Source organism: Anopheles cruzii, chromosome 2 (genome assembly GCF_943734635.1).
Source record: "Anopheles cruzii chromosome 2, idAnoCruzAS_RS32_06, whole genome shotgun sequence".
NCBI lineage: Eukaryota > Metazoa > Arthropoda > Insecta > Diptera > Culicidae > Anopheles > Anopheles cruzii.
The window spans coordinates 3148939-3176797 of NC_069144.1; positions in this window are offsets into that span (position 1 = coordinate 3148939).

Genomic DNA, 27859 nt, shown 5'->3' on the forward strand with positions numbered 1-27859 from the left:
GCGCCCCATCTAAAAAAGGGCCCGAATTTTCGGTGGGGACGTGAAAAAATTCGGGCCATCTCTCGTGCGGCGGCGGGCTGCCTAATGAACGCCGTTAGAATAATTGGAATCTAGTTCGCCCGGTCCGGTGGCAGTTTTGTTCCGGGACCCACCATTCCCGAGACGCTGTTTTGTAGCCAGCAAAGTGGTCAGTTCCTGCTTCCCGCGCCCGCTGCTCCAGATTGGGTCACCACTCCACTACTGATGTCCGGGCCGGGTTCTTCGGGTTCGCCCCGATCGCCGTCACCGATAGGCTGCCCGGCGGGCATCATTGTTGCATCATTAACGGAATTTCGGACTTCCGGAGAAAATGGCTAATGCACAATGCGGTGAAGTCGCACCGCAATCATGGCGTCACAGTTTCTCAGGATTGCTGTCAAAAACGTGTCATCTTAGAAGCGGATTGGGATGGTCCCTTGGCCACTCCGCTCGGCCGCGGTCACTTTTGGGTGTGATCGCTTGCGCGATAGCAGCGCACAAGTGTGTCACAGCACGAGGTGAGAATTGGATTCGTTTCGTGGGTCTCGAACGAGCTGCATGCGTGGTCAGGAAACGAACCTTCTAATTTTTCCCACTACCGGGCACACACAGTGAAGGAAATGAACTGGAAGTGACTGCAAACAAGTGAGGATAACACTGTGAAGGCAGCAAATGCAATCGGGTACGGCACGCAACGTTATTAAATCGTTGCTATTGCGCCGTGCGCTAGCGCCACTCGTACACGGTGGATGGTTAGGAAAGTGAAAGTGTATTGGCCCCGGCAGGTCCAATAGCTCCGCTTCTGCCCGGTACCTCCTGTCGCAATTAAGCAAAAATATGGAACCTCAATTGCCGCTGGGAGAGGGTGCGCTACCGTAAAAAGTGACATTTCACTTGTCAAACCAAACGGTCCGGTTATCAGCGACCACCTGGCATCATCGGATTCGTTTTTCGCCGTTTGGACGCTGATCCGTTTCGAAATGTACGCGTTAAAAGTGCGCGGTAAATCGCGTTTTCGAATCGCAATCTCCCCGTTAATTAAGCGGAGCTTGTTAAGTTTCGAAACTCTCCGTCACGGTCCGGGGACGGAGATCATTCCAAAAATCCGAAACCGGAAAAACGGTCCGATCCGTCCGGCGCACGGAATGGTTTGACATTTGACTCGCGGCAACCCGAAGCGTCCGATTCCTTCCGGGCTTCCCGGAACCGGGCGCGGGCGGTTCCCAGCGAAAGCCATAAAGTTATTAAAACTTATTCCTTGGGGCCAATAAAAAAGGAAAATTCCCGCCCGCCCGCGAAAATAAAAGAAAAACCTCCGCCGCAAGCGGACATAAAACGCGCGGCAGAATGGGCGGCCAACACTTAAGGAAGCGCCCAGAACCCGACGCGCACCCGGCGCGCTTTATTGTGAAGTGTTTTATGGACGGCCGCCGCGGTCAGAAATGTGGTCAGGTGGTTAAAACCTGGCGTTATGGGCTCCTATAAGCGGTTTTGGCACCGCACCGCGCAGCAAAGATGCTAAACCCGAGGCGCATTAAACGGCGCAGCCACAGGGAAATGTGGGTGCGTGGGGTTGCAAAAAGGGTAGAAATTCCGATGCTCCGTCGGAATCGGCTCCGTCAGAAAGACACCGCCCGGGACCCCTCTCGAACCTAACGGGGTGCTTAGAGCTTTGATGGCTTCGAAGATCATAAAACTACCGTTACAGGGGTGCAGAATCTGGAGGAGTTTGTCGGGGCGCAAAAAAAAAAAAAACGGAGCAGTATGAACCCCGCGAAGTCCGCCGTTGGAATTCACTACCGCGGGCTCTTCCAAATCGAACGGCGGCCTGCCTGTCAGCCAATAGTTAATTCAGTTTCACCCTGTTCCGCTGCTGATCGACTTACTATTCGCATCCCGAAATCGGCACCAGGCCAGGCGCACCTGGGTGATGAAAGTGAAGCTTTCTGCCAGAGCTCATTTCGCGCGCACCGCACCGAAAGAGATGGAAAAATAAAATAATAAATTGTCCGACAGGCCGCCGCCGGAGGAAAGTTTCCCGCGTAACTAGTGTGCCGCCCGATCGTGCTCGATGACACGCAACACACACTACAGAAAGAGAGGATCCCGCACAGACTCGGGCCGATTGTTCACGCGCCGTGTCACGGTTGCCACCATTGTCTTCGGTACATTGGCTTGGCTTCTTCCCTGGGGTCTGCTGAGGAAATTAAAAAGTTAATTAATTACCGCGGCGCTGGTCGTCGGAGGAGCGCGCAACCCATCGATCAACCCCCCATCCGGTTTGGGGCGATGGGCGGCCCGATAGACGCGCTGTCTGTTCGATTAAGCCGTTCAACCGTCGTCGAGTTTGAAAAGTCCGCGCCTATCGATCGCGCCGACCGTTAATCGAATGAAACGTTTTAATTTTTTCCGCGATGTGAAGATGTGTGTGTCGGAAATGTGTCCGAGGAAATGTGTCGAATTCGTGTAGCTATTTATACCATTTTGTGCAAACTGTCTGACTTTCCTCGGTCAGTGGCCCACGTGCTGGTTCCACGCGATAACCGCCGGTTAAGGGGCATGTAAGACACACACACTTTGTCTGATCGCCGTACGATTTCCTTCCCAAATCGGAATTTCCTTTTGCGGGTGCTCACGTTCGGCTTCGCCGACGCACGCAAGAATTGGGTACATGCCGCATAGCGATTGATAATTAAATTTCCTAACCTCCGTCCACAATGTTGGGAAGGCGTCAATTAAATCGATTTGGTCCGACATAGGGCCCGCGAAGAAAGTATCACCGGGCGGGCCACGGCCAATATTATCTAACCCGGGAGACCCGGCTGGCTCGGAGTAATTTGTTTGGCACCTCGCTGCCCATGATTAGATGTATTAGATAAGGTGTATTGAGCTTGTTGAGTCTGTGCGCTGACCACACGCTTACGTGACGACGTAGCGATCAAACTTCGAAAAAGAATCCACCTTTGTAGCAACCCGTTAATAAGGCCGCCGATTGTTTGTTCCATAAAACAAATTCGCAGCTTGCAGCAGCCGCCATAAAGCACATTTTACGAGGCAGGTGACTCACGACTCGCGATCGTGTTGATGAAATTGTCCACCGTCCCCGGCGTCTTATCAGCCAGCGATCGATATCGCTTCTTCGGCCACGATCATGTGAATAACGGTTGTGCGAGAAAATAAAAGCGAAATGCTCGATCGAATCGAGGCGCGGGCGAATGAATAAAGTTATTCAAATCCATCGGCCACACGCGATCTTCGCTTCGGCATGAGCAGGCGCTTTTTGCCCTTCCAGCCAACTGGCGGATCGATTTGGCGCAAAGATTTATGCCTTAATTCGGCCATTACTATTGGCGTGGCGTGGGCAGCGCGGTGCGCGGACTGCGTGCAGAAATGGAAGCATCTACGCGAGACCCGGCGGTGACCCGGCAAGGAACGGCGATCACGGGGACTCGATAAACTAAACATCAACTTGAACAACTGGCCAGGACCCCAGCCCCTCAGTGATTGAGCCGTCTACTGGGGAGCCCCTGAACCCCAGGCCCACCGGCTCACCGTAAACCGAATGTAAGGAAAATGTATATGCAAATTGATCGTGATCACGCTTCGACCGTGGTCCGGGCTGGGTTGGGTGTTTGTCATAAATTGTGCTCACGGTGCTCGACACAACACTCACCGCGGCGCACCGGCAAGTGCAGTTATTAGGCATAAAAAGTGCGCGCATAATATTTACTCACACAAGGTGTACACATAAAAATGCAGATCACCGGGACCGTAAACCCCCGGTCCAGACGGAACGGTTTTCATCACGAACCTCCTCTCGAATCGACCCCCGGTGTATGAAATTGAATTATTGATCAATGGAAACGTCAGTAAAAAGAGCATGTTAAAGTCCAAATGGTGGCTCATTGGCCGGTGGCGGCTGTTGGGAAATTGCCCCCAATCGGGGCGATAATTGGCTGGCCAGTCAAACGGTCACTTGGCTGGCTGGCGGCGGCGGAACTTCTTACACAGAGTGTAATGGCGCGAAGAGCGAATCGGCAGGCATCTTCTAGGCAACCGCACCCGAGAGGCTTCCAACTTCTAGCGCCCGATGAAGACATCTCGGTGCCCCTCGCCCATATAGATGTCCACACCGCCACAGATCGATCGAGATCGTGCGATCGAGCGGTTTCATAACGCGCGCCTGCCGCGGAAAAACGTATTACGCATCGAGTAGGCCGATCGAGGGGACTTGCACACACAATAAACGGAATAATGACAGCGCGCGCCGACCGTTAGGATTGTCTTTCGATATGCTCGCGGAATTACTCGGCCGGCCGTAATTATCTCTAGGGCCCAGGCCACTGGTGGTGGCTGCTAATGGGAGTTATGTGCTGGGCGGCGAAGATAGCATAATACCGCTTTCCGGACGGGCTTTGAGAGCGCGGCCACGTTACATGAGCAGCTCGAATCAGCATCGGGAATTGAATGCTGCTGAACCTAAACTTATGTTGCACTTATGCGGACCGTGCGGATGAATGGCGCTCCGTTCTTTTTTCTTATTTTAGTTATTCAATTAATGTGGTCTTTTGTCGCTTAACCTGTATTTGGTAAAACTGTAAAAACAATCTAAAGTAGCGTAACTTCCTGTTTAAATCAACTACTCTTGCGATGAAGCCATCTGCGATCAATTAGCCAAACGCAGCCTGAACGCATCGATCCGATAATATCTACGGTGAGTTCCCTTTCTTTAGACTTCCTTTTTGTCGGCCCGTTTTCACGCGGACCAAATGCATCGGGCCCACATGAAGAAAGTGGCGAATGTGAGGCTTGAGGCCTAAGTAAAGCTTTGCTCGGAAGCGGGAAACCCACAGCCCACCAACACAATCGGTCCGCGCCTTCCAACATTGTCCTAAACGCGGCCAATTATGCTGCACTCGGCGGGTGAGCTGAGTCGGCACGATCGGCTTGCATCTGATCGCCCGGAACCTGATCGTCCCCCACCAATGCGATGATCGGACACGGGAAGCAAGGGAGAGCGTGTGCACCGTTTCGTCGCTATTGTTTCGCCCGCGATCCCCCGTGAATCGCGGCTGTGGCTGGGAAAAGAAAGATCGCTAAAATCTCGCTCGCTTCGTGGCGTGTGCTGTCTTTGCCAATTCTTCCCACGAGCGCTTCATTAACGCTTTAAGCCGGCGCGGCGGCGAGTTGGGCGTAAATTCCGTCAGTTTTCCGTGCAGCACTCCGACTCAGACGAGAGGGGCTCAGAAGGCTCATCTCCTATACCAGCCGGCTCCTAATCACCAGCATCAACTAATGCTGCGCGGCTCTTTCACACTGCACGGCGGGGTCACGGCGCTCGGGTTTTCACCCGTACAATTCGTTAGCGAAATCTGGAGCCATCCGAAAGTCTGGCCCCGGCAGGGGGGCCTAGGCCATTTCATCGTTGCCTTCCCATCGCGCGGTGCGCGGTTATCGAATCCATCTCGTGTGCGGCGGCGGCGATCGTCGCCCAGCGCCGAGGTTAGATCTTTCCGCGGGTGATACTACGAATTAAATGTAGTTGTAATGTGCAAAAGGAGGCCCCGCTGCACCACCGATCTGAGGGCGCTAAATCCACCGGGCTTCCCGGCCCGGTAGCCGTGTGCCGCTGGGCGTGCAAACAGTCCCGGAGGCCAAACAACAGACATTTCACTAGACGACGACGACGACGATTCGTCCATTGTTCCGTGAAACCAGGCGTGTGGAAGTGTGTTATTATGAAAGAGGAACCGGAACCTGGGCACACCGGAACCACCTGCCGGCGGCGGGTGCTTCGCGATCGTGTTCTTGCTCATCGCGATCGTGGCCCGGGCATTAGGTCCGTCGGTGTGGATGTGATCGTGATTAGATAAGACATTATCCTCCCGCGCGGAAGTGTAACCACCCATCCGCGGGGCTGGGTTATGACATGGTGCGTAGCCCGGCCATTGCGTTGTCATTTGGGGAAAAGACCACTTTAAGAATAATTTGTAGAGGCAGTTCATTTGTTCTCAAGATTGTTCACAATGGAGTTATTAGACAATTCAACGGAGATGTTCTCCTTAATTCGATCATTTGTGAAACGCAAAACTTAGGATGGCTGTTTGTTGAAAGCTTCGAAAGTAGCTTGCGGTTATTATTAGGCGCGAAATGTAATATTTATAAAGCGTTTGTGCCATTTTTTTAACATTTAACAGCGCTAATCGACCTAATGTTTGCGGCCAAATATTGCTTTGTTTGCAGGTTTGCATTGCTGAATGTTTATTAACAAAGTGGGATCATTCGAAAAATCATGATAAATAATGTAAATGTAAAGAAAAAGTTAGCAACGTACAGTAAATTGAGAAACACTCACTGAATGACCTAACATTAACAGAAATGTGGCAGATTGTGGGACAGCAAAGCCAAAAGAGAAAATAAACGATGGGACCTCGGTTTTGTAAAGAAAACTACACCGCCCCTTTACTTTTCTTCCGATCCCGTTAAACATCTTTTGATTACATTTCTTTTTGATTCACCTCGAAGCGATAGCTCCGAAAATAAAGCCTCGGGCCAACAAAACAAATCCCCGCCGATTGCATCACGTCACAACAGTTCTCACATTAAACGACAACATGGACGAACAAACCACGGCGACCACACAATAAGCCACCGGCAAACCGCACAAAAGTGGAAACCGCACAGGTACTAATCATCATCATAACCTCACCACCGTCGCAGCTACGGTAGTAATGGCCCCCCCGAATGTAAATGAAACGGTTCGGTTCGCTTAACCGAAAGTGACCATCGCGACCGGAACCACTCACAAATTGAACGCATCGTGGGGAATCGCGAAGTTTGGTGCGTGTTTTGTGTTCCTTCCTTCCAGCGATCGGACCACGTGGTAAAAAGCGGAACGAAAGTCGCAATTAAACGGATGACACGCGGCAAAGAAAACGCACATAAACTTGAAGAGTTGCGGGTAAATTATTTGTACGGATCGGACGAGAGAAAGGGCAGCCGGCTGCGTACCAACGGAAAATGCTGCCGACAAATTTTGCAAAAAGGGCCCTGAATGGTGGGGCGGGCGTTTGGCGAAAGAAACAACTCCATTACCCGGTTGTGCCCGGGTCCGGGTGTGTGTTGGGCAAGGAAATGCTAAGTAGTTGGTTGCCTTTCAGCACCTCAGCACACACATATGCGGAAAGGGCGCGTGTGCGGCGAGCGAGGCGGACAATGGGGTGGTGCATCAGTTTTCCGCATTCGACGCGCGGCGGTCGTGGTGGAGAAAATATTGGGAAGTGCCGCGGTACCATAAATAATACCAAAACAACCAAACCCAGGGTGGACCAGCTGGTGCGATAATTTAGATCACAATCGCACAACGTTTTCATTTTTATGCTCATTGTACACCATTATTAATCGTCTCTTTCTCTCTCTCTTTGTATTTCCCCTTCTGGAGCAGCCATCCTCGCAGTGAAAAGCGAAAGGGGCCCGCTGATAAGAGAAAGAGGATCATGTTTTCCCCGAGCACGTCGGGCGGTGGAAAATTCTCACGCAGCCCAAGGGGCCTGGGTGCGTAATTTTTCTCGCCCCGTCGTTGCGTAAGTTGCCCACCGCACCGAAGAAAGTGACTCCGGAGAAGAGCCCACTCCGAAGAGGGATCCACCGGCGCAGGTGCAACAATGGCGAGCCCGAAAGCTTGTTAGCGGCCGCTCATCTTCAATTACTTATCACTACGCGAGGGCGCGCCGTGAGCAGCCGAAGCAGTCGCGCACCACCGCGGCGTGTCTCGGCCGTAACCCGTCGGCGGGTTACATCGGGCCACACGGGAGTGGCGTGAAAACTTTGCTTTATTTGTTAGCCCAGCGCATGCTGTGGCTTGTCCCATGCTCCGCATCCGGCAGAATGCATCCCCCGAAGAGAAAGACCTCAGACCGTGGCCACGGAAAACTCCCACACTTTCCTACACTTTCCCGACCCGTCGACTCTCTATTTATCCGCGCCGCCGCGGAATGGCTGAATTAGCATTGTGTGGAACCGTTGGAGTGGATTTTGTCGCGCTGAGTCGGCGACAATGGGCACTTCTTCCGCCAGCGATCCCGAGCATGATGCAACGGCTGGATGGGCGGATACACCGCCGCCCCAGAGTTGCGAGAGAGCCTGGCCTTCCCCAAAAGTCGACCGAAATTAGTCGATGAAAACCGTGAAATGGCCTCCCCTGACTTTTCATCATCTTTGCTGCTGATCTCGTGTTGGAGAATGCTTAAACCCCACGGTTCCGATGGTCCCCGGCGGCCGGTTGTTTGTTTTTCTTTCCTGTTCATTTTGTCTTATTTCAATCACCCTTCTGATGGACTTTTTTGTTTGTTGGCTCTTTCTTATTGTTGGGTCGGTTGGGCTATTACATGTTTTAACGGGCAAGCATTACGCACCTGGTGGGGGGGAGGGTTTGCACACCGAAAATGGCAACAAATTGCGACGATGCACCTGACCAAATCCGGGAGCGCGTAACGAGCGATTCGCGAAGGGTTTTAGGGTCAGCAATGATTGCGTGTTTTTGGGAACCCGTTACATAAAAATCGTTTCTTTTTGTCCGGAGCCAACCATTTTTCGGAGCTCTGGACTTTTGTGATGCACTAAATTTAAACTTAAATCAGTTTCTGTTTTTGGCAAGGACTAAGTTCCTTGCTCTCTCTCTCTCTCTCTCTCTTTCTCTCTCTGTATAGTAGTTTAATGGTCGAGCAGAAACGGTGAAAATTATCCCCGACACGTAATCAGGGATTTTCGTTGATGACTTAACCACCATAACATGCGCGCCATAAAACAATCATCTACAGCCCTGTTCCCCGGGGAATGGCTCGGACGGTGACCCATTTCATTCGGGGGCGAATGTTTCATTCATTCCGTAATGACTACACCGGCTATTAAGATCAAGAATTCCGGCCTGGCGTGGCCCGAGAGTGGGCTCGTAAAGATGGTTCTAAGTGTTGCACCATTAAGGCAACATCAGTGTCATCACAATTATCGCGCGGTGTCGTAGTAGGCCACCTTATGAAATATTTATGCTCCCTCCAGGTTGATTGCCGTGCCGTTGTTCAGAATCTTTTTTGAATATAGTTATGATATCTGCTTAATTTCTGGTTACGAACGCTGATTAACGCTTGTTTCGATTACGTGGCTGCGATAGCGCAAGATACGGACCAGCAAGGCCCAGTGTGTCCCGACAAGCTTCTAGAAGGTTCGGCCTAGGCTCAGGAGAAAGCACAGACCCGTTATACAACGACCGGCCGCTCGGTACGGTGTGAAATTTTTACAAAACTTCCATTATACTGTCACGCAATTTTCACTAAAAAACATAAAAAACGGAAACAATTCCTCCCATGACAGTTTTCCACGGACCCCACGGGGGCGGCTGAGGTTTAAATAAAATCGAAAGTGAAATACCAACCCACGGTGGGTGCGCTCGCGCTCGAGAGTCTCATAATTGTGTGCTCGGTTCTTCTTCTGGCTGGCGCAGCTTTATCGCTCCCTTTGCTCCGGGGATTGTTAATTATTTTGATTCGCGCTGGAAAAATGCTCCTCTCTCTCCGGTGGGCGAAACTGCGAAACAATTTCCATTAATTAGTGACGCGATGTTTCCCGGTGACACGCTGCAAGTTAGGTAAAGTGTCTTCGCCCTTAGCAAAGTTTGTGTAATCGCGCGATTGACCGATAACGGTTGGTGGCAAAGCTGATCGAGCAGGAAGTATAATTGTATGCACCAGATGCAGCCCCATCAAGCTGCGGAAGACGCGAAATGTCTTCTTCAGGTGACCCGGTGGCTTTAAGTGAACAAAAGTTAATGATATGCTTTCGCGACACGCGCCACGAAGAAGATTTTGGTAATTATGATCGCACATTTTGTTTTACTCTCAACCACCCATTAGCCCCGATCAAGAAGTCGGCTGTTGCGAACCGTATTCTAGGTCAGTGAATTATTGGGACAATATTTATATTGCGCCCAAACCAATTTGGTGTCACCGAATCGAGGACACGTGCTACCGTATCGGCTGTCGCTGCTAGAACAACTGCTCCTTACTCTAGAGGCGGGACAAACCGCCATTTAAAGTGAAATTGGATACTGCTCTCCTGCTGGTTGAGCAGCTTTCGTACGCAAATTATTCAGAGTATCAATTACGGCAATAGAACATCGCGAACCCTAATTGAGCCACCGAAAGTGTGTCAAAGCTATTAGAGTTGCGGAGTCCGCTGTTCTACGGCATCTGTTTCGGATAGAACACGAAAGGTGTTCCTATAATTGCACTTCCTTATTATTCTGCATCTGCGTTCTTAGTGGTAACGAAGGTTTCTATTAATTACAGTACGTTTGAACAGAAGGATGTTAATTCGAAGAAAGGTACCTATTTTCAAACAGAGGCATCTGCCCTCCCCGAAAAGCTTTGAAGTGTAACGCTGGTAACGCTCACATCGTTACACCGTGCTTGGCGGGTTGCATACATTTGGCTTTGAACATGGCACGGCACTTTTCGACTATTCGGTTGGTTTTACTTACCGGCGGGGCTTTGGTCGGACGATCTCATGGTTGGCGTCGGTGATGCAGAGCGGACTGAGCGCCCCGGCCAAGTGCTCAACACCGATTCGGCCCGGATCCCAGCTGTGGCGGCCGGCGTGGGACCAGTTGCCGGCCCCGGTGCCGGAAGTGGACGAACTCGGTGGTCCGGTGGCCGCTGAGCCGGCGGTGCCGGTCCCAACCGCCTGAATGACGCTCGCAGATACTGTCGAGTGACTCATGACGCAACCATGGCTTTGTGGCACTGCTATCACCGGGCAGCCATTCCGGTTCCGGGTGCGGGCTTTTGGGGTCTCCACGAAGGACAACGGCGATCAACGGCGGAAACGGAGCGGAGCTGGCCCTGCTGTAAACTGGGACACAACTGCCGGGATGCCGGGATGCCGGGACACCTGGAGGACGAAAGTCGAGAATAGTAAACAGGAAAACATGGTTAGTGAAATGTGCCAACCGGACCCCGAAAACCCGAGAGCATTGAGAGTTTGCTTCGCCTCGCAAGGCGAACGAATCGGAGATGCGCGAAAGAAGGAAAATCAATTTATTCGATTGCGACATGAACATAAATTATACACGCCCGTCGTCGTCGTGCTCTGTCCCGGGCAGGAGTCAATCGGTTAAATGAAGGCGCGCTCGCGGGACCCCGGGAGACGACGTTGCCTTCGGTTCTGGTTTATTTCATTACTCACGTGCTGATATCTTTACGACTGGACTCGCTCGTGTCAGAGTAGAAAGTCAGTAAATTGGGAGAGGTACTTGAAAACCCATTCGAAATCATCGACCAAATTTCGACGACATCGGACCCAATTAGGTGTGTAGGTGTCCGGTACCGGCAGTTGAAAAGTAAGGAATTATTAACTACAATTCATGATCGGTCTTTGTGGGTGAAAACCTTCCCACTTTTATCCCGCGCTGCGCACGCCAAGCTTTCGAAGCTTTTAACGGAACCGTACAAAAGCTGCTCGAAATGGGGCGTTTGTTGGGTGCCAAGAGTCGAGCTCCGTTCGAGCAGTTTCAACACGTGTCGAGTGTAGCGTGTTGAGTGTTGAAGTATTTACGTCTGGCTTAAGTGAGATCGTAAACGAAGCAAAACAAACTTCAAAAAAAGGAAGGATCGCCTCCAGATCGACAGAACGTACCACGAGGGTTGGTATTTTCGTTTATGATCGAACGTTTAAAATCACGATCACCGCTTTGGCCGCCGGCGGGTGCTGCTTCCCCTGGCTGTACGGTATCGGTTTTCGACGCACATCGGGTCCACGCATCCACGGTTCCATCCCCGAAAGGTGAAGGACACGGCGTGGCTGGCCGGCGATCGAAATGGCTTGCAGCGTTTAATTTTATTATGCACCCGATACGTGGTGATTATCGGTGAGCGCACATCTTGCCCGGTGCAAGAACCTTGCCCCAGCATGGGTACGACGCGGGGTTTTTGGAGCCTTGTGCATAAGGAAGTGAACGAATCGCGAGCCTGCGCGAAGGTTCTTTGCGCGCGTGCGTTGCGTCGTTTTGCTCGCCAAAAGCGTGCGATAAAATAATGCGAACGGGCGTGTTTTTGGACGAGCCCCGGAACACCAAACCGGTCTCCTGCCTCGCCTCGGTCGCGCCGGTGGATGTCTAATGTTTGGTGGACGAATTTGGCCAGCACCGATTTCCATAAACGGAACTCGGTCGCAGAGGCCCTCTAAATCGGTGTCTCGAATTCTCGTCTCAAAAACAGCATCCTTCGGCGGCCAACACCGCTAGGTTTCGATCGAAATGGAACGCACGAAACAAGTTTGCGTTCCAACACGCCCGCCGCCCGTCGTGTCGGGAACGTGTGGGAACTGACGAGCGTCGTCGCTCGTCGTCGACGAGGGAGAAAAGCATTTTTTGACAAAATTATGTTGTCTGGATGTTGGTCTCCTGTCGGGAGAAATGCTCCGAGCTGCGAGGCTCAGATCGAAACCCGTACGCAATCAGGCGAACACAGTAAATTGGGGTTCGCTTGGGGTTGGTGTGCCCGTGCTTCCTTCGGTGATTGCCGAGGTCCTCGTTTCGCACGGCAAGAACGAACGTTCGAACGGGAAAGGGCAGCCCGAGCAGCAGCAGCAGCAGCAGGAACTGCACCATAATTTATGCTGCATACGTATTCTTCGCCAGCTTGTCTGGTGAGCACGCCACAAGACGACGACGGCGTCGATGATGGCTGAGAGCGGATGGCGCGATCGAGGTGGGGCCTTCTGGTGGCTTCTAAAACGTCAGTCAGGCTTCTTCGGAATGCCCGTTGGATCATTAACGTTTGATCGATTGCGTGACACACCTTCGTTTTGAATCACGCTCAATTGTTCGCGGGCCTGGCCGGGCGTACGATGATGTTCCGTTGCCGTTGGGCGCAGCATAAATGGGCCTGTGCGTTCGCGGTCCTTCTCGATCGGTCCGGGCTGTGTCTGGGGCCGAGATAATGAAGCTCGGCGTGTGCAGGCAGTGCAATCAGGCCCCAACGAGCAACGGGCAATTTATAGACAACGAAAGTGATGCGGCAATGTAATGGTGAGCATAATATAATTCCACCCAAAACCAAAATTAGATATAATTTATTGGGTCTCCGGTGGCTGTTTTTTCGCTTCGGAGGAAAGGAAATTAAATTCACATCTGCACACACGAGCGCTACGGAGGAGAACGCTATTTGTTTTGCTCCAGCTTTTTGGAGGTGATTTCCGAAGCATTTCTTTTCCGTTTCAGCCCCGCTCGCCAATGCTCGGCAAGTGAATTCATTATATTTCGGAATCTGTTTGTGGCGGTTTCTTTTTGGGGGAAAGAAAAAAAAACACACACATTTTGCATTCACCTTCTCGAGAGGACACATAAAAGCAAGGTCCCCAAGTTTCCAATTTTATGTCCCCCAGAGGAGATGGTGTGAGGAGTTGGTGGACATTTTTTGGTCGTTAAATTTATAGGTTTCCCCGCGGTTACTCACGGTGCGGGACCTAGAAATTGGTCCGATTCCACGCGCGCGGCACACCTTTGAACGGTGTGGAACGTTTTATAGCTTTTTAGTGAGCGCAGCTTATGCGGTTCGGGGCGGTTTGCTTCAGAGGTTTTTGGAGTCGCAGTTCCATTCGTATTCAAATGTTGATCAAATGCCGAAAGCAAATTATGCCCGTTAGAATGGCGGCGGGTGTACGGTGATAGTTGAGGTGCCAAACATTGGAGCCCTCTTTACGGCAACACCTCTTCACAGGCCCCCCCGGGGGCCCGTCGTTCTGTTTTACTTAACTCTGGCACAATCGAAGCTTAATTTCATAATGCTATGTGAACCGAAGAGAAAAATCATTCTCAAACCGGAACCGTTCGAACTTGAGAAAGTTTTGGGGGCCAAACTCTATTCTTCGATCATCATCGGGCGGGCCTTCAGAGGCTTGTGTGTGGCTGAAAAACCTGTTATCGGAAAATTTATCGTCTCAAGTCCGGGGTCCGACGTTTCCATTTACGAGGCGCGAGGATCAGGTGCAGGGCTGACAGTTGCCAGTTGGAGTTGCACTCCCGCTCGCGGTGACACTCCCGTCGCGATCACGATCTGGCACGAACACCAAATAGTCATTAGACGTGCTGACGCGGACCTATTAGGACGCATTCTAATGAGGAACGAGCGGTGGGAACGAGCGAGCCATCGGTCGAGATCGAGTTACTGGAAGTGGAACTTGTCCGCATCCGTAAAAGGGGGCCCCCGGTGGCGGGAAGTAATCTATTCCGAAATCGATCGATGGTCGGTCGATGGCGGGAGATGCGTTGATTAAACTGCACTGTCAATCGTCCCCCGGGACACCCGGTGGCAAGGAGCAAATGGAAGCAAAACGCGTGTGTTGGAATGAAAGAAAGGTGGGCAACATTGTGTGGAACAGCGTTGGTGAATTGTGCGCGAATGGCAAAATATAATGGTTTGGTTGAGGTTTTTGTAAATTTAAAACTAATAAAAATGAGCACAATTTTTCCGGAGGATCTAGTAACCGATGCCACTGACTGAAGGGGAATACTTCTGACATACCGTTATCGTCATCATGCTACTTGCAGCAAATTTTTAAGCAGTGTCAAAGGATTCCAATAATTGAATAGTACACAAAGTTGGATAAAATTCACAGAATGAAGAGACTATTATTTGTTTTCAGAAAGTCATAGCAATATCAAGTCCATTGTTGAATACGATTATATCATTCAGTTAACAACCGATTTCATCTTCGCCGTTAACGTGTGTTCCGGTCTCCATAGTAACATACCGCTTTTGCCATCTAGCAGCCATTGCATATTCAACAACATCATAACTTAACAACAAATTATAATCTCGGAACAGTCTCCAAAAGCGGATTAAATTAGTGTCTGAATCACAACGTTAAATAATCTTTCTCGAAATGAAACAGAAACATCAAGCAGAAACTAGACCGCGGACGACTAGCTGCCAAGCACTTCCGTAAACATAACTTAATTCGAGAGTCGAGCAATCGATTTGAAGCTTGTTGATTGTTTTAGGTAATCTTCTGGCCGCCAGCGAACACCCACCCACGTGATCGAGCGTTTCGTAATGAACGGGCAACACCGAAAATCTATAACGAAATGGATGCACTCCTGCGTCATGACGCAACTACATCAACGACGACGATGACGGGGATGCTGTTGTCGGAAAACCGGCCGACCCGCTTCCGGATAGGAACCGACTTCTGGGGAACTTTCACACACAAAACTGGGCGTCTATTTCCGCTAGCAGCAGCAGCGCCAGCGGTAGCAGTAAACAAACTCGGGCGCCTTACATCGTCCAGCCCTGCTGCTGTTGCTGATGCTGCTGATTAACCACCAGCACCATGGCATTACTTCCCTGCTCGATGGGAACTTCTCCGTCGTTTGCCAACTTTCCCGACCCGGGGCGTTGACGACGGCTGCTCTGACCCGTTAGAACGGGTCGCCATATGGGCGCATGATTTCCGGACATAATTTCAATAATTAACGGCCCGGACGCACAACGCAACGGGCTAGCAGCGGGGATGGCTGCTGAACGGCACCACCAATTGGGACCCCATCCCCGCCCCGGGGCCCCATGGTGGTGCCGGGGCCAGTTTAATTGATGCTAATAATCGACCGGTTTCCTTGCGGCCGGCCATTCTCGAACGCACGCTGGTTACGATAGCCATCTGAATTATTAACTCAAGTGGTGCCAAGTTTACAGCCCGCGAGACTGGGACCGGACCGGCCGAGAGTGGCCTAACCTCACTTTCGATGACAATTTTGTGTTTGATAAAGATTAATTTAGCGCGCGCTTAAGTGGCTGGCCGCAGGGGCCCTGAACTGAACTGAAAAGATCGCTGCGTGATCAGCGCACGTAAAGTATGCGGACGGACGGATTCCGGCCGTGGGTTGCACGAAGGTGTGAAACCATTCTTGGCATCTTTCATAACTCAAGATGCATACGCATTTCTTATCGCCCTTTGAGTTACGGAAGTTGCGTTCGGAGTGCTTCATTCACTCCAATAAATTTCTCCCTCAATCGGATGCGTCGCCGTGAAGTATGATAAATATGGTTGGAATTTCTTTCTTTCATCGCACCTCATTCGGTTTCCGTTTTTTGTTTGATTTTTATGCTCCCTGCGCGCCAATCCCCCGACTCGCCGAGAGTCGAGATGGCGCAGTGCGCAATAAAATATGAATGTTTATTGCACGGCCCCGACACAGAGGGAAACGAAGGAGAAATTGTGCATGCAAGCAGACGTGCGGTCAGGCAGGGGCGTCTAGGCGTGCGAAGGGCGAATGCTGGAAGGAATTTCTCGCGAAAGGGCGTTGGTTGGCCGGTTGGCGTTGGAATGTGGCCGGCCAACCAACCGTGGTGGCCGTTGTGCAGTGACGCGTTGGAAAGATATTCATAATGACACTTCACGCCGAAGAGAAAAATCGGCCCGCGGGCAGGATGCGCTAAATGGACCGTAAAATCGGAACGGTTGAATAGGTTTTAATAATGAAGCAATTTCGTTGCTTTGCTGGTTCCGAGAAAAAAAAGCAAACGCTCCAGAAGTTATGCAAATTGCGAAATTGATGTTCTCCTATGATAATTAAAAAAATCAAGAAAACAAATGGCGGCGATTGAGGCGAGTCCTCTCCATCGGCCACGTTTCAACGCAAACATATTTCTGCCCCACAACGAGGCGTGACAACCGGGATGTCACATTTGGATCAACAGATCCCGATGGTCCCGCCTGCCGGATCCGGTCCGGTCGCCCGTCGTAACCCCGGACGACGATCGGATTAAAAATTGGTTCCGTACAGTGTTTGCTGGACGGGGTTCTCTGCTGGGAACCTACGACCCGGGAAACGCACACGCCAATAGGTAGCCGCCGCCGTAGAGAGAGGACCGAGGACGCGGCCCACCCGAAACAGTAACAAGCGTGGCGTAATCAAATCTGTCGTTCCGGCATCGGCATCAGAATTCGTTCCGATCGTTGCGCCCTGGACCCCTGGCTGGACGCTGCCTAGTGGCCCGTAATGGGACTGCCCGCTGACTTGACTTCACCAACCTAACAATGGCCATCACTGGAAGAAATCAGCGAGCGTATCTCCCCAGGTCGATTCTCTGTGGGTCTACACATGCCAAAACCCCCCGGCCCAGCGCATTTGACACTGACACCCGCTGGGCCGCCGGGTGCTGGACGCACCGGACCGTTAAAACAGACCAGACCAGGTCCAATTAATCGAAAACACATCACCGTTTAGTGACGGCCGTGGAGAGTGGAATTCGGTTCCGTAGACTGGGGGGCCTTCCGAAAAGGGTCCACATCCGCCTCGTGGGACCTCCTCCTGGTCTTTGGTGCGATCGTTGTTCGTGTGTTAGCCCAAGAGAGAAAGTTTCCGGGGCCGGGGCCTGGCCATATTGGGCGTTCGAAACTGGATACCGGAACGATACCGAAATGGGGCTATCGAGAGTCTGCATATTGAATGAGCCAAAGAGCCTGATAAAGGAAGGCCCCCAAAAGGGTGCGTGGGTCAAAGGGAAACTTTGCCCAACGTGTGATAGCATCCATTATAGCACACACACACACCTTATGATCGGGCGGGGGGCCCTTAGTTCCGTTTTCTGTGGCACGGCTTGGCATAACTCAACTCGGGCGCTCATCTTTAGAAAGGGCTTTAAATTTATGGAAAACTATGAGACGTCCAGCGCGCGCATCCCGTAGGTGTGTCAGTCAAACCATCCGTTTGCTGGCCGACCCGGACACTCATCCTCCCCCGAGGGGGTGTTAGAGCTTCATCAACGCGCCTCGTCCTCGGCAAGCAAAAAAAGGAATGTTAAGCTCCGGCGTCCGGCTCCGGCTTGTGGGGCGAGGAAAGCCCGTACGGAACATGCTCTCGTTAAGTCTATCAGATGTAAATCATGTTTCGCTAGGCGCGGGCAACACTCTCTGCAAGCAAGACCCGTGTCCGGCGCAGCAGGAACGCGGAGCAGCCACGTCGGATCGGTAAGTGTGCATTTTATAATAAATCGTAACATCGCCCTGACCATCGTGTGTTCTCTCTTGTAGGGTCCGCCGTCGCCGCTGTGTGACACTGGGCCGCCGCCCGTGTGTCCAACATCGATGACAACACCATCGTCGTCGTCGTCGTCGTCCGTCGCGAGAAGCTATTTGCAACAGGCATCCGACGAGCAAAACTCCGGCCAGCAGGAGACTCTCATGTGGCCCTCCAGTGCCATTGCCCGTTACCAGCCAAGAACTAATCCCCTGACTTGGCAGAGCCTTGTGCGTCCACCTGAGACAGCCACAGCACTGGACGGCCTTCCAGTGTAGAGGAGCGGAGAAGCGAAACCCGGCACGGTACAGATGTCAGCACCCGACACCCAGCCACCCGAGGCTTGCAGCCCGCTGCAGGGGCCTTCTTGTAGGTCTTCGGCCCTGCAGACGGAGGATTTTTCGTTTAGGATTAGCTTCGACCACTTGACAGTTCGGGACGATAAATCAATTTGCATCTTATAATTTATCTACCTCGCCGGATCTCGCCGTGCTGTAGCGTCGTCGGGGCGAGTGCTCTGGGCTCTGGTCGAGCATTTTCTGCCACAAGCAGCAGCAACTGGAGTGGATATTGCTGCTCCGGCATGCAGTTGAGTGAACCCTACTTGAGTAGTGTAAAATCGAGCAGTACCGCTTGGGGTGTCGGTTTTGAACTCACTGGAAACAACCGCACTGCGTGACCCATTCCAGAGCCCAAGTCCAGAAGGTGCCTAATCCGGGGATCCAATATCTCAGTGACCTCGTTTCTCGGTGCCTGGGGGGGACAAAGCATCAATTAATGCCCCATTTATCAAAAGCTACTTTACGAGCCTACGGCCTATTCATTACTCGAACTGCTCGAATCGCTTAACCGATTGGTATGCGGTGCGGCGGCGGTTCGCCGGTGACCGCACGCGCACAATCCATTAATTTGCCACAATTTTGTGGTTACGATTGCGATTAGATTCCGATTACCACCTCCGCTAGGGCCGCCGTTTGAGGACCGCCGCTTGAGGTCCGCGCCACTGCACCGCGCAGCTATCAGCCACCCTTATGCGATTGAACGGCCGGCCTCGGCTACTCAATCGTCACCTCAGCCACCCCGCGGTGCACGGAGCTGAGGGGATCTTGGACGAGGCGGCGAGTGCACTCCGCTCGTTGCATCAGACCACAGTTAGCAATCGGGCGCCCGCGCGGCCCAGGCTTGGACCCGGACCCCACGGTTCGCGATCGAAAGGCTCAAATTATAGGATCGCTTTCGTGTGCAATTGAAAATACATAAATTTATCGGCGGCCGCCCGTTTATTTATTACCTTGCCCTGCTTAGCGGAACTATCGGTTGCGACAGATTTCGCCACACACACACACACACACTGGACCGGGCTTGGGGCTCCGGGATCCTTGTGCCGCGCATTCCGAGCCGATTCTGGGACGCGAGAATGGTCGCGCGACACGTGCGCGGCACCGAGAGCCATTCTTGTGTCGAAATTCTTGAGATGACGTCCTGCGCCTATTGTGGAACCGTCGCTTGAACCATCACGCAGACCGGGTCTCAGCATAGAGCTGTGCTTTGTGCGGAAGAGACCGGCCACTGGACCGCCGTGAAATTCCTGCGCCGCGCTCGGCTTCGCGTGTGCAAAAGTGTAACGAATTTGACATTTCGACTTCACGACATTCGAGCAGCGGAATGGGTTGTCGGCCGGTATCGATCTCGCCCAGCAGCAGCAGCACGAAGGCCACTCGAGGAGTACTTATTTGTTGCCGCGAAGAACTGCCGCGGGTTTGCAGAAAATGCGCGACGTTCATGCGCGCCGGAGACCAATCAACCGACGGCGGTGGTGAAAGTGATTCTGTTAAGTCCTCGCTGGAAGACAATCGGCCCATTACGCCCATTTCTGAAGGCGCCCCGGTTCCGTCGGCGACGTTTTTGTTGACAGAATGTCACCAGAATACCCCCGTGGCCGGTCGGAAAGCGATCGTATCGGGTACTCCAGATCGCGCGGACACGCGGTGTAATGCTGTGTGTGAATGTGAAAGCAAGCAAAAATTGAGGTGTGTGTAACATGAGCCCTGATGTGATGAACTCGACACCGGATTGCGCCGCCCTGGATTGCTGGATCGATCCCGCGCTGTGTGACACTGCGCGAAAGAGAAAGTACAGGAAGCTATTAACTAACTCCGTGTTGTTAAAAGATCTGACGTCTGATCGGATCCTCGATCGCGTCCAAGCGCCATTTTGTGGCGGCTCGACCCGCTGAGAGATAATCAGTGAGTTATCTCTTGATTCTCGTGTGGTGACGATCCTTTTCGAATAATTTATTCGTTCAGCAGACGAAAACAGAATGCCCAAACAGCCTGGGCCGTCCCAACCACCATGTCGCCATGTTGTAATCCGGGTGAACAATTGCGATTTGATTAATTTCAGGCGAAACTTCAGACGAAGGAGCTGCTCAGACGAAAGAAAGACCAGCCCGCGGGGGGCTTGGAGGGCGCGTGGAGTTTCGTGTTTCGTGGCCTTTCGTATTCTGACGCTGACGCACATCTGGTGTGCCCCGTTGTGGGCCTAGCAGTGGCCACATTCCTAGGCACTTTATCAACGTTGTACAATCGATGGGCATCGATATTACCGCCAGGCACCCACCTGAAGGCTATTGTGAGGAGGGGGCCCGGAGACCCTTCCCGGAGGATCCCGTGGTTAGGCGTGCCGTATAGGCTTAGCCGGGGCGGAACAGGTTTTCAGCGAGCGCGAGTCGCGTCCCGCAAGAGGGAGAACATTTGTTCCCGGGCGACCATAAAACGAAAGCCCAGCGGGAGTTCCTGACTACACATCCGGGCGCGAGGCTGGTCGGCGGCGTTTCAGGCGTTCTTTCTATCGGTTGTTTCGTAGGTGTATTCGTGTGTGTGTGTGGGGTGTACTTTAATGTGAGAAATTAATAATAACATTACACGGCTAATTAAGTTTAATAACTGATTTTACGATAACATTTATTTGCTATTTTACTATGCCGCGCTCTGTGCACCGTTCGGGCTGCTGATGGGCCTTCTATCTCCGATCCACCGAACAGCTTCAACGCCGCCGCCGATGTAGGGATGATACGGGATCGACGGAACGCGTGTTATGTTGCTTTGTAACACACACACAAACTGTGCCGTGTACCAGGAGGAGATTGGGATCCAATCATTTTGGGGTCCACACAAACAAAACACAAAACCTACCGAAACCCAGCAAACCCAGCATGGACGGGTTTCGAAAGAATGACAGAAAGTGAAGAGTGGAAAGCGACGAAAATATACATTACACGCGGCCAGAAAACAGCTGCCATCTGCCCCTCCGGGCGTATTCGGCAAAAGATTCTCACATTTTTGCTTTATGATCTTAATGATGAATCATTTGCATGTGCTCTAAGGCTCGACGGCCGGCCGGCTGGCCCTGGCCCTGGACGGCAGACAGCAGGTCTTGATGATTTGACGAAAACGCTGAAGGGGCCCACAATGAGCCGTCAGGAGCAGCAGCCGCATCAGGGTACGTCAACGAAAGTAAGACCGACGGGCTGGGGGTTGCCGAAAATAAGCAAAATGGGCACCGGCAGCGTGTCCATGTTTAGGCGGAGAAGACATGTGTTTAGGACAATGGCAGCACCACTTGGCACTTTGCTTTATTAGAGCCCAAAAAAAAACGGGGCTCCCAGAGATAATGGTGGCAGCGTTTTTTTTGTTCCTGTTTTCTGTGGATTCCTGAACCGGTCTGGGGCCAGAGTTTCTTTTCTTGAGTCTCAAGAGTGTGTCGTTTCGTTCAGCAGCAGTCATTACGCGCTGAATTGATGTCAGAACATTCAAACGAACAATCGGAACTGCAGGCCCGCGGCCCCGCGGGCTCGTCTCAGGTTTCACGTCGTAACATAAATTTGGCCCCGTAGCCCCGTAGCCGCTGCTGCCCCGAAAAAGGCAAGGTCAATGGCGCCAGATCATGCGGCGTCCGTGGCCTGAAGTGGAGTGTCGTAAACCGAGTCCCGGGCGGGTTGACAAATTTGGAACAAACGACCTTTCGGAGGCGCGTTCGGCTCGGCTCGGTCCGCGGCTCGGACGACCAACAACTTTCCAAACCTGAGCGACGCGTAGAGCTTCCGATGGCCAGGGCCAGATAAGGCCGCGGGCCATCCCCAGCCAGAGCGTCTCAAACAACTTTATTTTGCCCACCGGTTTTATGTGGCTGGCCACGCCGAGCGAAAATTGATTCCGTGCGACGCCGCCCAGCGCATAATCTTAATGGCCGATTGTAACCAAATCTCTCCGCCGGCTGCTGCTAAGCCTCGGAGGGGCCGTGTTGTTAACGAGCCGTCACTGTTTTCACTGAACAGGACGCATTCCTTCCGAGCGCCACTGCGCACCACTAAACACCTTCTCCGGGACGAAGTGCCGCAATTAGAAGTTGTTGCTGCGTGCTGCTGCTACTCGGTGACCACGCTCCACGCTCTGATCGTTAACTCGCGGCCCCGGGACGATGAAACATTGTACACATTGTAATTACAAAATTGCGGACAGTAAAATTGGGCACACTTTCGGCCTCGGCCGGGATGGCGCACCGATCGTACTGACATAATGATCGCTTAGCTTCCGGCGACAGGTGCGACCGTGGACCGGAAAACACATCAACCCCTCGCTGTCGAACAATGCAAACGAAGGTGCTGCGCCGCCAAAGTGCTGTGCTCCGGGCACCCGGACATTTGAATTCTGAATTCCACGCATTTTAGCAAACGGCCCGGCGTTTGGTGCACGTTTTGCGTTTTAATGGCCATCACGGACGGACGGTGGCGATGGCGCTGACGAGAATCATAATTTAGGAGGATAATTTGCCATGCTGGGGCATCGTGTTTGGTTGTGGTTACGAAAGTGTTCGGCCGAAGTGTTGCCGGAGCTGTTAAAATGGCTTTTGAATGTTTGGTTCCCGGTTGACCGATTTCCGGTGAATTCCGGAGTTTTGTTGCAAATAATGTGTTCAATTGTGGAATCCAAGCGTGTTTTGTGAAGTGATTCCGAGAACTTCAATTCCGGGGCTGGTAAAAAAATGAAGACGAAACTAAAGCCCTTCTCCAGATGGCATCGATTTCCGTTAGGGCGCTTGGCGCGATTATAGCCCGTCGGCCGGGACCGGGATCCCGGTCCTCACGGAAGTCGTGCCGGGGCGCTTTTCCGGATTAAACCCCGCGCGCACACACACACACACACAAACCGTCGGTCGGTGGACCGCCAATCATCTGCGCCGCCGCCTGACTGGCCATTAGGTTGTTTACTGATTCTTAGACGCCACTTATCCTGACATCAGGGAACACCCTGGCGGCAACCATTTACACACCAACCGACACAGACATACCTGACGGTTCAGGTGGCCGGAGAGGCCACACGAAGGTGTGGGGATTACAGAGACAAATCATAGATTGAAAGCGGAAGAAAACGGGACACGTAAGAGGAAGGAAAATAATAAAGAACCCCACAGAGAGCCGGCCAGGGAGTGCGCGGCCGATTAATCCGAGCTAAATTATAAGTTCACGTTTCCCCCGAGCCCCATGCAATATCGTAAAGCCGAGGGACCGGGAACCGCTAATACCTTGATGGACGCGCCGTGTTCGGAGTGTTTTGCACCGACGGCGACGCCGACGACGCCGACGATGGCGACCCTGGAATTGGGTCACGCGAATGGCGTCGCTTGCAGGCAATCCGCGACTGACGCGCGCCGGACGCGAGTCCGCGTTGCTCTTCGGTTGGGTTCGGTTGGTCGGAAGGGTGCATGCGCGAAATGTGGCGCTGAAATCGCTAAACACCACCCTGCAAGGGAAATCGGAAAAATCTTTACGCTCAGCAAAGTCTCTGTTCCTACTCCGTCGGCGAGTATTAGACGGCGGCATCAGTTCCAGTGTCATAAGGGTCCAGTGTTTGGGATGAATAATACAAAAAATGCGCCGGTTCCTAATACGGTTTTGATGATTTAAACGAACAATCCCGTGCCCATTTCTTCCCAATTGAAAGAAATTTGTTTCGATACGCGCATCTTGTTTGGTTCATTTGATTTAATTTAAAAAGAATGAAGGCCCTTTCCAGGCCCTTCATTGGCTGGCTAATGTTGGTGATAATTTGCGGACACGCGCTCCAGGAAGTGGCCCTAAGCACCGCACCTCTTCTTGCCTAATGACCGCGCGTTCGTCGCCGGAGAACGAGAACGTTCGCCCGGTAATGAAAACATTACTTCGAACACAAGAACTCAAACTCGAGCACGGAGCTACAGCAGATGGCGATGGGATGGCGATTTGTAGGTGCCATTAGATACCGGTCCCCCCGGTGCCACTGACCGCGAGCCACCACGCGAGCCGGACCACTGGGGGTTTGGAAAGTTTAGATTGAATGCCCAGCCAGGCCACTTGCTTACGGGGACGACACGGAACCGTCACCGCGCATCCCGTGGCGCGTCCGGCGTCATGATGCCGCCACGGCCTGCTACGAACCCCGTACGAGGAAAAGTTTGATGTGCTTCTCCACCCGAGGTCGGGCCGGATCGAGTTAGCATGTTTTCTTCTTCGGCTCCACGTTCCTCTCGCAGTAAACAAAGTAGTCATTAAATGATTCTGACAATTACGCGGCCCGGCCTGGGGTGCGACGAATCCGTCGTGGCGTAACGGCCTTACCAATCAGTCGAGCCGGAGAGCCGAGTTGGAACTGTTGGGCGCGAGAAAATCACAAAACTCCGAAGAAACTGACGAGGAAAGAAACTACGACGGACCGAGCGGGCCCCGAATCAACATCATCCGAGGCCACATATATCGTCGTTTGTTAATTGTGGGCCCCTCTGGCTTCGACAGGTGAAAAGGAATCATTCCGTGGCTCCTCCGTGAGGCCAACGAAGCTGAAAATTAAAACTAAATTTTACACGTTTCCGTTTCGTTCAGATCCCATCCGCGCGGCGCGGTGAACGAAGTCCGTCCGCTCGACCCTCGTCCTCGGGCCGACCTTCTAATGGGTTTAGTTTTTATTGAGCCCTTCGAAGCGACCACTCGAAGCACAAAAAACCGATCGGATTGTTGCTTGGCCGCACTAGAACATATTGCTCCTGCGGGCATCAGGCCGCGCGTATTGCTGCGTCCTCCCTGGAGGGTCAACCGGCCAACCGGGGAAGTCGAAACGAAACCCGGGGCTCCCTAGTTGCTAGGTGTGCCGCGGTCTAATGATAGTCTTTACGACGGATGCTGTTTACTCTGGCCCCAGCGGCCACGGAATACTACTCGAGCGGCGCGGATTGGGTTCGGTTTTTGGGGAGTTTGTTTGCGGTGTTTTGTGGTGAATGCTTTATTCCGACCTGCCCTAGGGAAACTCTGGTACCGGGCCGGGCCGATGCTAATAAAAACAAATCACTAGCCCGGGAGCTGGTGAGCAAAGACTGAGGCGCAACAGGTTTGCGTCACCGGAAAATGGTGGCTCGCTCGCAAGTGGTAATTTCGGAACCATAGCGTTTGGAAGTTCTTGGTGCCTGGATCGTATCGACAGCACCCCCGGAATTAATCGGCTTGCCAGCCACTTCCTAGGCCGTTGGATTGATCCGCTTTTTGGAGGCGCAAAACATGATTGATTTGCTCGGCAAGTGAAAATTGATTTTACTTACTGCTCGTTGCTCCTGAGAAATATTGCGATTTGACGAACAGTTCGTACCTGTAACGAGAAAAAAGATCCGTGATTAACGTGGTGATCAGACGTAGTGAGATAAAATCAGTATTCATGTAAACAAAAGCCCTGCACGAAGAACTGAGTACGTTCGTCGCTTGACCGGTGATTCAAGTCTTTCGGTATGCAGTTCGCGTGCCGCAACAGCGACGGCTGGCGACGTCTCTGAACGGGCACAACAAAGCCACAGACCCCAACCATGAATCTCGCCTCCGAACAAAGACTTTATCTGTGCCGGGGATGCCTGGCCGGGTTTTCATGAAAAACCCAAGCCCCAGGCCCGAAAAAGAAGAAACTCTCGCGGCACACCGGTGGCAGCGAACGATCGGGTAGATTAGATCGGGGAGCTCGGGGGCCACGGAGCCGGAGCCGGATGATGGTGGTGTGGTGGTCTAAATATTTTACCAAACATCCAATAAATCAACCCGACGAGTCCGAGGTCGTCCCGCGGACGGCGATGCCGACAAACGGATTCCAGCGTCGGTCGGTCGGTCGGTCGCTTCGGCCGGCCCCGGGCCACCGAGAACAACCGATCGTATTTGTCATAGGACACCGGCGCATAATCTCCTCAGATATGTATCAACCGGCGGCGCGGAGGACACACACTCTGCCCGGTTTTCGGCCGAAAAGAGCGAACGGACTTAACCGGGGTCCTCGTAAGCGTGCCACCGAATGCGGCGATCATCGGCGGTCGTGGAATCTGTTTTGGGTCCCTCAGCCTCGGAGACCCAAACTTTTCGCTTTCGCCTCCAGTTTCGGTTCCATTCTGTTCTCTCTTTCTACTTTGCTCCTTCGCGCAGCATTCCTTCGACGGAAAGGAATCGGATCGATTTGGTGGTGCCCAGCTGACAAATGAATTTCAATTAACTCACCAAAGCGTGACCGATAGAATTCTCGGGATTCGTCATCGTCCCGGTGTCCGCCCGCCGGTTTGGAGAACATTCTTGACGGAATCAGATCAGATGGCTATCTGTGCCCATTTGGTATGCGCACATCGGATGAGGGAGGATGTGAGTGCTCTGTTCGATGCAGATTCCGCTTGACCCGGGACACGCGGGACGGTGACACATGAAAAATTAAGTTCTCGTTGGCCGGGGCAAATATTTTTCAAACGTTCACGTTTTTCACGTACCAAACGAAACAAAGGCGATAGAATCATAAAGGTGGCTGCCTGAACCTGAGACAAGCAGTCAGTCGTCGTCTGGTTCCACCGACAGGCAATTATAGAACCGATCGCTGGCCGATGTAAATGTTAACGTTGATTTACATTTTAAACGGAACTACGCGCCCGTGTCGTAACCTTTCCATCTTCTGCCCCCCCACACTTAGAAGTCATCGCCTCCCGTAAGCCCACCCGAGTTAGGAACCCGCCAAAGAACCATCGTCATCGCCGTTCGCCGTTTATGGTTTGGAGAACGAAATTAATCGTTTTATCGACACCAGCAGCCGGTGGCCGGCCCGTTGCGGTGTGTCCAACGTGAATTTTAAAATATTCCATCGGCGACACATTATAAAACTCAACCATTAATCCCTTCGGCATCTTAATAGTTCGGTCGTGGATCCTGGCACACGGTTCAACAAACTCGGGTCGGGTGGTCGATGAGTCTAAACGGTTGACACGAGCCCGAGCGACGGTGATTGAGGCGCATCTGAAGAAGAAGCATTCCTATGCTGGGGTCTTAGGACTTATAGTGCTGAGAACCTGTTGTTCCTGGGGCGTTGCTAAACGGCCGCAGCTTGGAATTTAAACAAATAATGGCGTTCGAATGGCGAAAAGCGTCGGAATAATGAACATAAATTTCGACTCTCCGCTGGAACTTGATGAAGATCGTGCCATAAAGCTCAGCTCAGCTCGTACGTTTGTTTGCTTCGCAAATTAATGTCAACGGCCGGACCATCCCGGGGCGGATGTGTTCCGATCGCCGGTTACCTGGCGGGGCCCTCGCGCGAGCAGGGTAATTAAATTTAATTAATTTCAACACTAAACTTTAATTATCTTCGGATGCGTTGTGGTGTGTGGCTGCGCTGCGCGCCTGGGTGCGATCCTCTCGGTCCATCTCGGGAGTGGGAATCGTTTCTCTTT